This window comes from Manis pentadactyla, chromosome 2 (genome assembly GCF_030020395.1).
Source record: "Manis pentadactyla isolate mManPen7 chromosome 2, mManPen7.hap1, whole genome shotgun sequence".
NCBI classification, from domain to species: Eukaryota; Metazoa; Chordata; class Mammalia; order Pholidota; family Manidae; genus Manis; species Manis pentadactyla.
In genome coordinates, this window is record NC_080020.1 from 53837071 (window position 1) to 53849460 (window position 12390).

A 12390-nucleotide genomic window follows, 5' to 3' on the forward strand; every position below is an offset into this window, starting at 1 on the left:
CAGCCTTACTCTCTTCTCCCAAAGACTTACAAGGAGTGGATTTCAAACATGGGAGGGCAGGACGAATGATGAGCTGGTCAGCTAGATCCCCTAACGTTATTCATTCTATGGGTAAACTGTCTTTTTAAAGACTTAATTGTTTTGAAAAGGTTATATATTTACATGATTTAAAGAATAAAACACTAAAAGGTATGCACTAACATGTCCTGCTCTATCCTATTTATCTTTTCAGGGTTTCTCTAACAAATACAAGCAAATGATGAATATATATTCTTATTACTTCCTTCTTGTTAAATGAAAGAATATACATTATACACAAGTCTGCTTTTTGAAAAGCATTTATTATGATGCATTTCAAACAAACAGCAAAGTTGGAAGACCAATCATATGGTCATCACCTGTATTTGGCAATTAACATTTTTCTTTACTTTATCACATACCTATTAATTTTTCCATCCCTTTACCCTTCCATCAGTTCATCTTTTTTAATGTATTTCAAAATAAATTAAACATCACCACAGTCCTATAGAATGCAGACTGAATATCATTAGAATTCAATATTTGTTGTAAAATTAACCAAGAATGAAGTGCATAAATCTTAAGTGTGTATTTGCTGTACACTTAAGGGATGCCCCCGTGAGACCCCAAACCCCTACTAAGATATAGAACATTATGCTTTTCCTATGATATTCCTTCCCCAGAGGCAGCCACCGATCTAATGCTTTTTTCTCACCACAACAGACCAGTTCTGTGTAGCTTCATATAAATGAAATCATATCTACTCATTTATATAGGTAACTTAGTATAATGCTTTTGAGATTCATTCATATTGTTATGTGGATCAGTAATTCATTTATATTGCTGAATAGGATTCCCTTGTATAGGGATGGCTTACCCCACTGACCACACTTTATTCATTCTATTGATGGACACCTAGTCTCTTTCTAGTTTTTAGCTATTAACACCTTATAGATATTCATTTTTTTTGTTAACATATGTATGCTTTCATTTCTTTTGGGTAAATACCTAGGAGTGGAATCGGAAGGTTGTAGGGTAGGTATATGTTTACTTTTATGCAGCTGCACCATTTTACACCCCCACCAGCAACGTGTGAGGGTTCTAGTTGCTTTACATCCTTTTCAGCATTTAATGTGGTCAGTCTATAATTTTAGCCATTCTGGTGTATGTGTGGTGGTATTTAATTATGGCTTTAATTTGCATTTCCTTGAAGACTAATGATGTTGTGTATCTTTGTGTATTCATCAATCACTTATCTTCTTTTGTGAATTGTCTTGTTTCTTTTGCCCATTTTTAAAATTTGGATTTTTTAATTTAAAAAGTTCTTTCCATTTCTTTGGGGTCAGTTATTGGAGCTTTATTAATTTCTTGGGTGATGTCACAACCCTTGATTTTCATGACCCTCGATTCCTTGCGCTGGTGGCCGCCCGTGTGAGGCAGGGGCCCCTCCCGCGCTTGGTGAGCCCACCTGGGCAGAGACGGTGCTTCAGCAGGCAGCTCAGTTTGGGTTTCTGGATGTGTCTTCTGGGAACATCCTGGGGCAGCTGGGGCTTGCTCTCTGGGTCTGTTTTCGGGTGAGGCCTCTGGCCACCCAGCTCTGAGGCTAGGGCTGTGCTGGGGGGCTGTATGCTGCTGGCTGAGAATGGCTGCCCAGGACTGCCTTGGTTTCCTGATGTGCAGGACTGTGAGGACGCACCCCACCATGACTGGCCTCTCTGGTCGGGACTGGTAGACATCTGGGACTGGGTGTATTCTGTGTTCAGGTGCCCCTGTGAGCAGGGCTGTGGGGTGCGCTCTGCAGCTCCCACAGCTGCGGGTGGGTTCCCTGGTTGCGAGGAAGTGGGGAGGGGCTGGGGATGGGGTGGGAGCTGAAGCCTGTGCTCAGCAATGGGCAGGGCTAGAACTGCTTGCTCTCTGATAGGATGGAGCAAGAACCAGCTCCAAGGCTGGCAAAGCTCTTTGTTTGTGGCCTTGCCTCAAGCTGACCTGTGCCCCATGTTCCCTGGCTGAGTGGTGCAACTGGCTTCGTTCTCCAGATGACCAGCTCTGCCTGCTGTCAGCTCAATCCTGCTGGGTTACGCAGCTGTGAGGTGTTCTGGCCCACCTTTCTGGTCAGGAGGGGCCAGGAACTAAGCTCAGCAGTGAGCTAGGACATGAACTGGCTCTCCTGTCTGTGCAGAGCCGGGGGACCCCCTCCAAGCCCAGTTAGGCTCTTTGAGGTCTTGACTCAGGCTGACCCACTCCCCATGTTTCCTGGCAAAACCGTACCACTGGTTTTGCTTTGCGGGTGATCAGCTCTGCCCACCATACCCACTGCGGGGCTACTTGGTTTCCAGGTGTTTCCGGTCAGACATGCAGACATTCTGGTTGGGAGGGGCTTGGGGCTTCACTGGGCAGTGTGTGGGGCTGCGAACTGGTCCTGTGGTTGGGAAGGCCAGCTACGGAAGCTTTCCAGCTGTTGTGCCAGTCTTTTTGGTCAGGTGGGGCTGAGAGTCATGCTCAGCAATCAGAGGGGCTGTCACTCCCCTCCTCTGCTTTGGCGGGAGCAAATCAGACACCAGGGCTAGCAAAACTCTTCACCCCACCGATGTCCCCAGTCACACTGCACCACGGTCTCGGCTCTGCACGAGCGGGCTGCTGGTTTGCAGGTACTACCTGGGCATGGCAGGTGTGAACTCAGTCTGCCACGGCCAGGTTCCTGGCCGTCCCAGCCTCTCTCCTTTCCCCATCACAATCAGATTCCCAGTAATCAAGCCCTGTGGATTCCCCTACAATCCCCGAAGGGCGGGAGGGTCCCCCAAATGCTAGGGGAGCTAGATGTCCGACATCCACGCTAGGCTCTGTTTTCCCACGGGAGGAACCGCAGGCTAGGTGGGGGGACCTCCCAGCGCGGTGCTGCCCTGGCCGGGGTGTCTGCGTCGGGAGGGGGCCTATGGTCTGTGTGCAGCTGCTCCTCTCGCCCTCCTGTCTGTTTTGGTCTCTGCGGTAAAGGGGGTGCTTCGGCCTCACCCTTGTGCTCCCCGCGGTGCCTTGGCCGTGAATGGATGTTCATTGCTGAACTCGGAGGGGACCTGTCATCGTCTTGGTGGCACCACTCGTTCCCTATAAGCTTTTGTTCATTAGCATAAGGCTTTTCTTGCAAACAGGTTTTTGTGCGGTCTTCTTTTTTTCTATTGGATGAATATCTAGAACATCTAGGATTTTCTGGGTCATACGATAGATATATGTTTAAATTTATAAGAAAAGCCAAAAGGTTTTCCATGCCATTTTTCATGCCTGCCGGCACTATGAGATTCCTGGTTGTCCAAGCGCCTTGCCAGTGGTGGTGAAATGTGTAAGGAAGCCATTCTGCTGGTTGTGCTCAGGCTTTAATTTTTATTTCCTTGATGACAACATTGGGTATCTTGCTTTGAGCTTATTGCTTATTTATACTTTGGTAAACTGTTGGTTCAAATTTTTGATTTTCACCCTGTTTATCACTTGTCTCTTCATTTTATTGAGTGTCTTTCAAAGAGCAAAATATTTTACTTTTGAAAAAGTCCAATTTGTCATTTTCTTTTATGATTTCTGCTTTTTGTAGTCTGTTTAAAAATTATTTACTTAATTCAAGGTCATAAAGATTTTCTCCTGAGTATTCTTTTAGGAGTTTTATCATTTTACCTTTTATGTATAGGTCTGTGATCTGTTTAGAGTTAATTTTTATATGGCGAGAGGTAATGGCAACAGTTCTTTTTTTTGCATAGAGATGATATCCTGGCACCATTTGTCAAAAATCAGTTGATAATACACACTGCATGTGGTTCACTTTTGGAATCTCAGTTTGGTTCCATTTCTGTTCATCTTTATGCAAATATCATGCTTTGATTACTGTGGCTTTACATAGGATATTAGGTAGTGTAAGTCTTCTTTCTTTTTCAAAATTTTTAGCTATTCTAGATCTATTGACTTTATAGGTGAATTATAGAATCAACTTGACAGTATCTATAAGTGGCCTGTTGGGATTTTGAGTGGAATTATATCAAATCTACAGATCATTTGGAGATAACTGATGCCTTAAGATTGAGTCTTTTAATCTATTAACATGATGTATCTCTATTAATTTCTGTCAGCAATAATTTGTACTTTTTAGTGTACACTTCTTAAACACTTTTGTTAAATTTATCCCTAATATTTCATGGGTTTTGGTACTATTTTAACTGGTTTTGGGAAATTTTAGTTTTCAATTGTTTGTTGCTAGAATACAGATTCCGATTTTGTATGATGATGTTTTTTTTTAATCCTGTGACCTTGCTAAACTCACTGAATTCTAGTAGCTTTTCTGGAATTCCTGAGGGTATTTTAAATGGAGGGTTATGTTACTACAAATAAAGATGATTTTACTTTGTTCTTCTCAGACTTCATTACTTTCATTTCTTTTTCTTACATTATGATCTACAGTGCAATGATGAATAAAAATGGTGAGACTGGATAGCCTTGCCTTGTTCCCAATTTTAGAGCCCAAAACATTCACTTCTAATCATTAAATGTGATAGTTGTAGACTTTTCATGGCTGCTGTTTATCAGTTAAGGATATTCCCTTCTATTCCTAGTGTGTTAAAAGAGTTTTTGTCATCAGAAGATATTGAGTTTGTCAAATGTTTTTCTGCATCCAATGAGGTGATCGTATGGATTTTCTATTTTTGTTGTTGACATGGTTTGTTACGTTTGTTTGTTTTTTATTGTTGAACCAACCTTGTAGTCCTAGGATAAAACCTGTTTGTTCATGATTTATTATCCTTTCTACATATTGGTGGATTCAGTACGCTAATATTTTGTTAAGAGTTTTTGTATCTATGTTCCTGATTAATATTGATCTGGAGTTCTCTTGAAATATCCTCAGGTGGTTTTGGTATTAGTGTAATGCTGGCTTCATCAAGTGACCTGATAAGTGTATCCTGCTTTCTGCATTTCAGAAGAGTATGTAATAATGTTATTTCTTCCATCAATGTTTAGTAAAATTCATCAGTGAAGGCCTGTCATGAATGCAGTTCATTAATTTTGGCCACTGTATAGCATTTCATTGTAAAATATATTACGATCTATTTACCATTCTCCTGTTGAAGAACATTCTAGGTTCATACATCTGGGCCTGTAATTTTTTTGTGGGAAGGTTTTTAAATATACATTCATTTTATTTAATAAGCATATTGCTATTCAGTTTATCTATTTTTTCCTTACTGAGCATTTGTAGTATGCATCTTTCAAGGAATTTGATTTTAGTAAGCTGGCAAATTTATTGGCATCAAGTTATTAATAATATTTCCTTATTCTCCTTTTAATGTGCACTGAGTCAGTGGCTGACTCAGCGGGTTTTCCCCCATTTCATTCCTGGTATTAGTATCTGTATCTTCTATTTTTCCCTTAAGCAATCTGGTAGACCTTTGTAGCTTTTATTGATCTTTTCCAAAAAATTTTAGTTTCATTAATTTTTCTGTTATCTATTTCATTGAGGTCTGCTCTTTATTATTCCCTTCCAACTGATTCTTTCAGGTTTAATTTGTTCTTCTTTTTCTAACTTCTGTAGGTCATTAATTTGAAACCTTTCTTCTTTTTCAGTAAAAACATTGAATGCTACAAATTTCCCTTTAAGCATTGCTTTAGATACAGGCCAGAAAATTTATTATTTTATTATTTTTTTCATTTTCATTGAGTTTAAGGATGGAGTTTGCTCAGCATTCCTGTCCCCTCCCCATTGACAGTCCACTTGCACATCCACCTAGACAGTGTAGGTCCCAGGATGCAGGGGGCCTCCTGCCTCAGAGGCAGGCCATTTTTGCTTATCGCAGAAATGCTTCCCATCCAGAGCCGAGGCAGGCTTCTTTCCTGTCCTTTAGCAGCAGACAGTCGTGACCTTGTATTTCCTTTGGACTAAGACTGCTGATGGGCCTCTCCTAGTGTTCCGGATCCCCTCAAATCTTGGCAGTTTCTTCATGCCTGTGCCGCCAAGGACTCTCACGTTCCCACCCTCTTCAGCACACGGTGGGTCCCCGTGGAAGAGATGGCAAGGGGTGCAGACGTCCCTTCTGACTGGGGTTCCCAGACTGCCACACTCTCTCATGCTTTGCTTTTAATGACTTATTATTTCAGTTGTTTTCTACTTCACTGCGTCTGTGGCGGCCACCCCTTGTCCTGTGCTCTGCCGAGGGGCAGCCTGTGTGTCCCTTCTCTCCTCAGAGGGCCTTTGCGATTTACTTCACTTGGTATCTTGTGATGTCAGCTGTCTGATGGTCTAAAAAAATATGATTTTGTAGATTATTCAATTTTTTTTCATTGTTTATGGTGGGAGTGACATTTTCTTGTGGGATTTCTACAGCCTAAGCAGAAGTAGCAGCCGCCAAAATTTTATTTTTGTGATTTATTTAGGTTGATGCTAGTGAATGCAGCTCATTAATTTTGGCTGCTGTACAGTATTTCACTATAAATATATCACAATTCATTTACCATTCTCCCATTGAGGAGCATTGCAGGCTGTTTTTTATTACAAGTAATGCTATTACGAGTTTCATTTGGAACACAGGCATTTCTCTCAGACATAAACCTAGGAAAGGCCTTGCTGAGACATGGCACGGCTCTATGCATTCTGCTGTGTACTCACATCTTCACTATGCTTGGTGTTACCCAAATTTTAAATTTTGCCAAACTTGCAGGTTTAAAGTTCTGTGTAATTGTAGTTTAAGTTTGCATTTCCCAGAGAGCTAATGAGGTTTTTTTTTTCCTCATATTTTTATGGATCATTCATCTTTACTCTCTGTGAAGTGGGTTCCCTTTTTCTTTTGGGTTGTCATTATTTTTTTAATCTGTAGGAATCTTTTATATATTATTGATTATTCTTTGTAAGTTACATGTATTGTAAAGATTGTCTTAGAGTTTATGATCTGTCTTTTTACTTTGTCCTTTGATGAATTGAAGCATTTAACTTTAATATAGTCAAATTTAGCAATCTTTTCCTTTTCGTGTTTGGTTTAAGAAGCATTTCTCTGCTCCAAAGTTGTAAAGATATCTGATATTTTCTCCTTAAAGTTTTAATGTTTTGCTTTTTACTTTTATGGTTTTACTCTTTTTACTTTTTAAAAAAAATATATAGAGTGAAGTAGGGATTTAATATGATTTTTTCCCTTCATGGGTGACCACCTCTTCCTGCACTGCATACTGAGCCCATCTCTCCCGCTGATCTGCAGTACCGCCTTTGCAATGTATCAGGCATTTGCATTTGGGTTTAGTTCCAGTCTCCCTATTCTGGTCCACTTTTCTATTTGTTTCTCTGTGCTAATACCGTGCAATAGGCTTATAGTCTTGTCTAACAGGGCAAGTCCCCATCCCTTGATTTTTCAATAGGAAGGTTTTGCTATGCTTGGTCCTTTGTTCTGCATTAAAATCCAGAATCCGGTTAATTTCTGTAAGGATTTCTACTGAACTTTAATAAGAATTGTATTTTATTGTTAAGTAATTTTGAAAGAATTGATATTTTGGTAATGCCATGAGTATTCCTTGCCATGAAAATATATAGCTCTCCATTTATTTAGTGGTCTTTAATGTTTTGAGACTTTCTGCATGAAGAGTGTGCACATCTCTCACTAGTTTATTCCTGGGTATTTTATAGTTTTGTTATTATTGCAATAGCATTTAAAAATATTATTCTCACTCTTTCATGTTCTTTGGTGAAGAAATATAATTGATTTTTATCGTATTGATCTTATCTCTAGAAATTTAGGTAAATTCTCTTATTCATTATAATAGTTTGTTCATTTTGGGGCATGTGAAATGTAAACAGTCTTAATCTATGAACAGTATCAATTTTTTCTTCTCTAATTAGGACACCTGTATGTCTTTTCCTTTGCTTTCTCTGCTGTCTAGGGCCTCCAGGACAAGTTGAAGAGAAATGTGAAAGCTGTTCCCTTGTTTTGTCCCTGATTTTAAAGGGGATGATTCTACTGGTTCACCAGCGTTTACTGTAGGGTTTTGTAGATTCCTTTATGATTTTAAGCTTCCTTTCTTTTCCCCAGTTTACTGAGAGTTTTTGATTTTGTGTTTTTTTTTGCTATTTTCTCTGTTAATGTGATTATTTACATGAATCTTGTAAAATTGAAGCACTTCCTCATTCTTGGCATAAATCGAATTAAAAGTTGGTATTTTACGTATTGTACTCATTGATGGATTAAGTTTGCCATTACTCTGGAGGGGGTTTATTCACATTCACGATGAAGACTGACTTACAGTTTTTCCTGTAGTTTTCTTACTCGTTGTTTTTAAAATTGCATTTGTTTATTTAATGGACTAGAGAGTCTTTTTGATTTTTTTCTTCTGTCTGGAAGAGTTTGGAAGAAGGAATTATCTTTTCTTTAAGGCTTGGTGGATCCCCTCAAAACCTTATACCTCTACAAGCCTAGTACTTTCTTTGTGAGAAGATTTTTATTTTCTTATGTGTTTAATTTTTCAACTTTTTACTTTGAAATAGATTTACAAGAGGTCACAAAGTCATGAACAATGAAATTCTGTGCCTGTTTCCCAAGTCTCCCTAAAGATTTTGACATTGTTACAATCCATAGGGTTTATTCAGATTTCACCAGTTATCACACATTTGTGTGTGTGTGTGTGTGTGTGTGTGTGTGTGTGTGTGTATGTGTGTGTAGCTCTATGCAATTTTATTTTGTGTGTAGCCTTGTGTAACCACCACTATAATCATGACAGTGAGCTGTGCCACCCCGGGACTCCCTCATGTTAGTTCTGTAGAGGACAGACCCGTCCCCTGTCTCTGTCCCTGCCTCCTGGCAATCACTCATCTGTTCTCTGTCTCTGTTACGTCATTTCATGTTATTCAGATGAACTCATGCAGTATGTATCCGATTGAGATTGGCTTTTTTCATCCAACATAATTTTCTTCAGGTTCTTTCAAGTTGTGTTTATAGATAGTTCACTCCTTTTTATTGCCAAATTGTACTTCATGGTATGGAGGCAACACCATACAGTTTCCTTAACAATGTACCTATTGAATATTTGGGGAGCTTCCAGTTCTGGGAAAAAGCTGCTATTAAATTACTTGCACATGGTTAAAAGTTATTTTGAATGCATCTCTGACCTTGCAAGTTTTAAAGTAAATGGTTTTAAAGATGTAATAATGTATCCTGCTAACATACTTCTGACATCTCTGTCCTATGCCTAGGAACTTCCTCCCTGACTTTCTAATGGCCCTGCAATAGATTGAGCCATATGAAAGGGTGCCATTATTAAATTCCTCCAGGTTCATTTAAGATGGAGGAAAAAATGTTGCTGTGAACATTTGTATACAAGTTTATGTCTGAAGTAAGTCTTAACTCTGTAGGAAGATTTTAAACTACTCATTTCAGTTCTTCATTATAGAACTATTCTGAATGTCTATTCTTCAGTTAGCTTTGGCAAGGTACCTATTTTCTAGGAATTAGTCGATTTTGTTTAATTTTCTTTATTTTCAAATTTACTAGCATAAAGTTCATGGTATTCACTTATTACCTTTTCAACGCCTGCTGTTTCTGTAATTATTTATATCTATTTTTTCATTCCTAAGACGTGTTCTTCTTTTTTTTTTTTTTGGTGAACCTCATCAGAGGATGGTTTTAAAGAGCCAGCTCTTTGTTGACCCTCTACACTGTTTTTCTACATAAGCACTACGTTAAATATGTCAATGTAGGGAAATACGTGAAAAGGCATTCCTAGCTTTGTCTTCCATTGTAACATTTGTACAGTTAAAGAAAGTGTTCCACTGATCCCAGATGGAAATTCAGACAGGCCACGTAACTCAGAGCTTCACAACCACAGTATCACTGACATTTTGGGCCAGATGGCCCTTTAATGTGGGGGTCTGGCCTGCGCCTGGCAGGATGCAGAACAGCAACCTGGTCCTACCCACCAGACACCAGTAGCTCCTACCAGTCGTGAAAATCCAAAAACGCCTGTAGGTGTCATTGAATATCCCCTGGGGAACAAAGCTGCTTCCCCTGCAGAACCGCTGCCGTGACTTTCATGTTCAGTTGTAGAAAATACGAAGTTCTTGAATTAGATATTTTTCTAACCTTTTAAGTTGAATGCTTAGCTCATGAATTTTCAGGTTTTTTCATTTTATACTCTAAGTACTCCCCCACCTTTAAAATTTTTTGGTTGTCAGGCAATTTGGTGAAATGTATTGCCTAATTGCTGTTATTAATGAATTTCAGATATGTGCTTTCTTCTCTTTCTCTGTTCTTCATAGTTGGATTTTGTTTTTATAATTCTCTTTCATCTTATGTTAACTCTTGCAGGGGTCTCCGGTCTTCCCAAAATAGTGTCTGAGGAATACACATTTACAATACGCCAATGATCACGTTCAGGGAAGATCTGATTTGGGGTTGCAACGGGGGACCATTTGCTGTAGGCCTCATTTCAAACCAGGAGAAAGGCTGTGAAGGCGGGAGAACAGGAAGGGCGGGGCGGCTCCCGGGGGAGGAGCGGGACGTTGTGGGATCTGCCGGGTCCTGGAGGCGTCAGAGCTCTGCAGGCTCGATTCAGTTTGGGGCGTAAAGAAACCTAGGCGTTGACGGGGCTGGGCAGCTGACTGCCCGGCTGATGTTAAAGTAATAGTACAGCCCTAGCAGGTGAGGTGTTCCCACCTCTGCGCGGTGTCCCCGGGGGCCTAGGGAAGGGTGCGGCTCTCGGAGGGAAACACGCGCGGCTTCCGGGGCTCGGGCTGCCTGCGCTCCCACATGGCTGGGCGTCCGCGGGGCTGAGAGCCTGCGGGGCCTCCGGGGGCGAATCCTGCCACGTCGCGCACCCATCCCTTTGGGGAGGCTGGGCCTCACCAGGATGTCCTGGGTCCCACTGTGCTCCACCCGGGCCGTAATCACTCCTTGGCGTTTGGCAGGCAGACAAGGGGACTGCAGGCGGAGGGAAGGTCTCCAGGGGCTGCTTGGAAACTTAGCTTGGGACGAAAACCCAATGGGTTTAAATTCCTCATTGACCCAGGTCTGGAAGGAAACACTGGGTAGTGTGTTTGTGTGTTGCAGGAAAAAGAAAGACCTTCCTGAATGTGGAATAACACCAAGCCCTACTCAGAGGGGGGAGGGGAGGCCAGAGAAGCACGGCCTCAGCTTCCTGTGACATTTATTTTTCTATTAATTCTTGGCATTTATATTGCTGTGATAGATCAATTAGCCTCTCACAATGTTCTAGTCCATTGACCTTATCACTTAACTATCCTATGGTGCCACTGTTACCACAGGGAGACTGCAAAAGAAACATTTATAATTTTGAATTACCTACGCCCAGAGCTGGGGAAACATTGAAGGACTTAGTTTAGATAATCAGCTGCACATTAGATGACTGGACCTTTAGGGAGTTTTCCTTTTTCTTGTCATTCTTGAATTCTGACAGCTGCACCATAAGCAGCACAGGAACAGAGCCTGCCCTGAAGAGCGCTGCTGGTCAGAGTGCAGAAGGCCCCCGAGGAGGCAATGGGAGGTCACAGAACCCAATGCTGGAAGGGGTCTTACGTTAGGGATCGTTGTACCAGTCAGGATCCTTCGCAGAGGCGGGCTGGGTGAGGGATAATTGAGGTGGGAGGGAATTTGCTGGGAGGCTAGAGGCTTGGGAATGGGAAGGAACCACGGGCGCTGAGGATGAGGGGGCAAGAGCGATGGCAGCACTCCGCAGGGGGAATGCCCGGCAGCTAGTCCTTCCATCCTGCACGACTCGGTCCTGGGAGAAAGGATCTACTCAGTAAATACAGAAGGATATGGATCCTTTGGCTTCGTTAGTGGGAGGGCAGCATCAGGGCCACCCCAAATACCGAAGAGGAAATCCTCCTGGAGGAAATCAGATGCTTTTAGGAAGTGGCTGATGGGAAGAAGAGAAAAGGGGGTGTAGGAGTGGGGGGGAGGGACAGATGGGGGTGGGGAGAGTGTGAGAGAGGAAGAGGGGGACAGGGATTACTAATACTAGGAGATGAGTGCAGCCTCATTTTACAGGTGAGGGAACTGGGGCCTAGACAGTGACAGGGCTTGGTGAGGCCTGTACACTAGTGAGTCCACGTACAGCCGAGAACCTGGCATTCCTACTCCCAGCTTGCTGCTTGTTTCAATGCCAGACGCCTTTGGGAGCAGCGCCAGCAGCCTTACTCAGCTGTAGTCATGAGTTTGGCCTCAGCGTGCTGGTCAGAGCAGTTGTATCAGATAAGAGGACCTGGGAGAAGCGCTTCATTCAGACTCAGCGTGTAACTGAAGGGGCGACCTCTGATGTTTTGCTAGAAACTAGCTGTTACATCTGGGTTTCTTTGCACCCACATCATCACCATCTGTCTGAAGACATCACTAGCTGGAGGAGTGTATG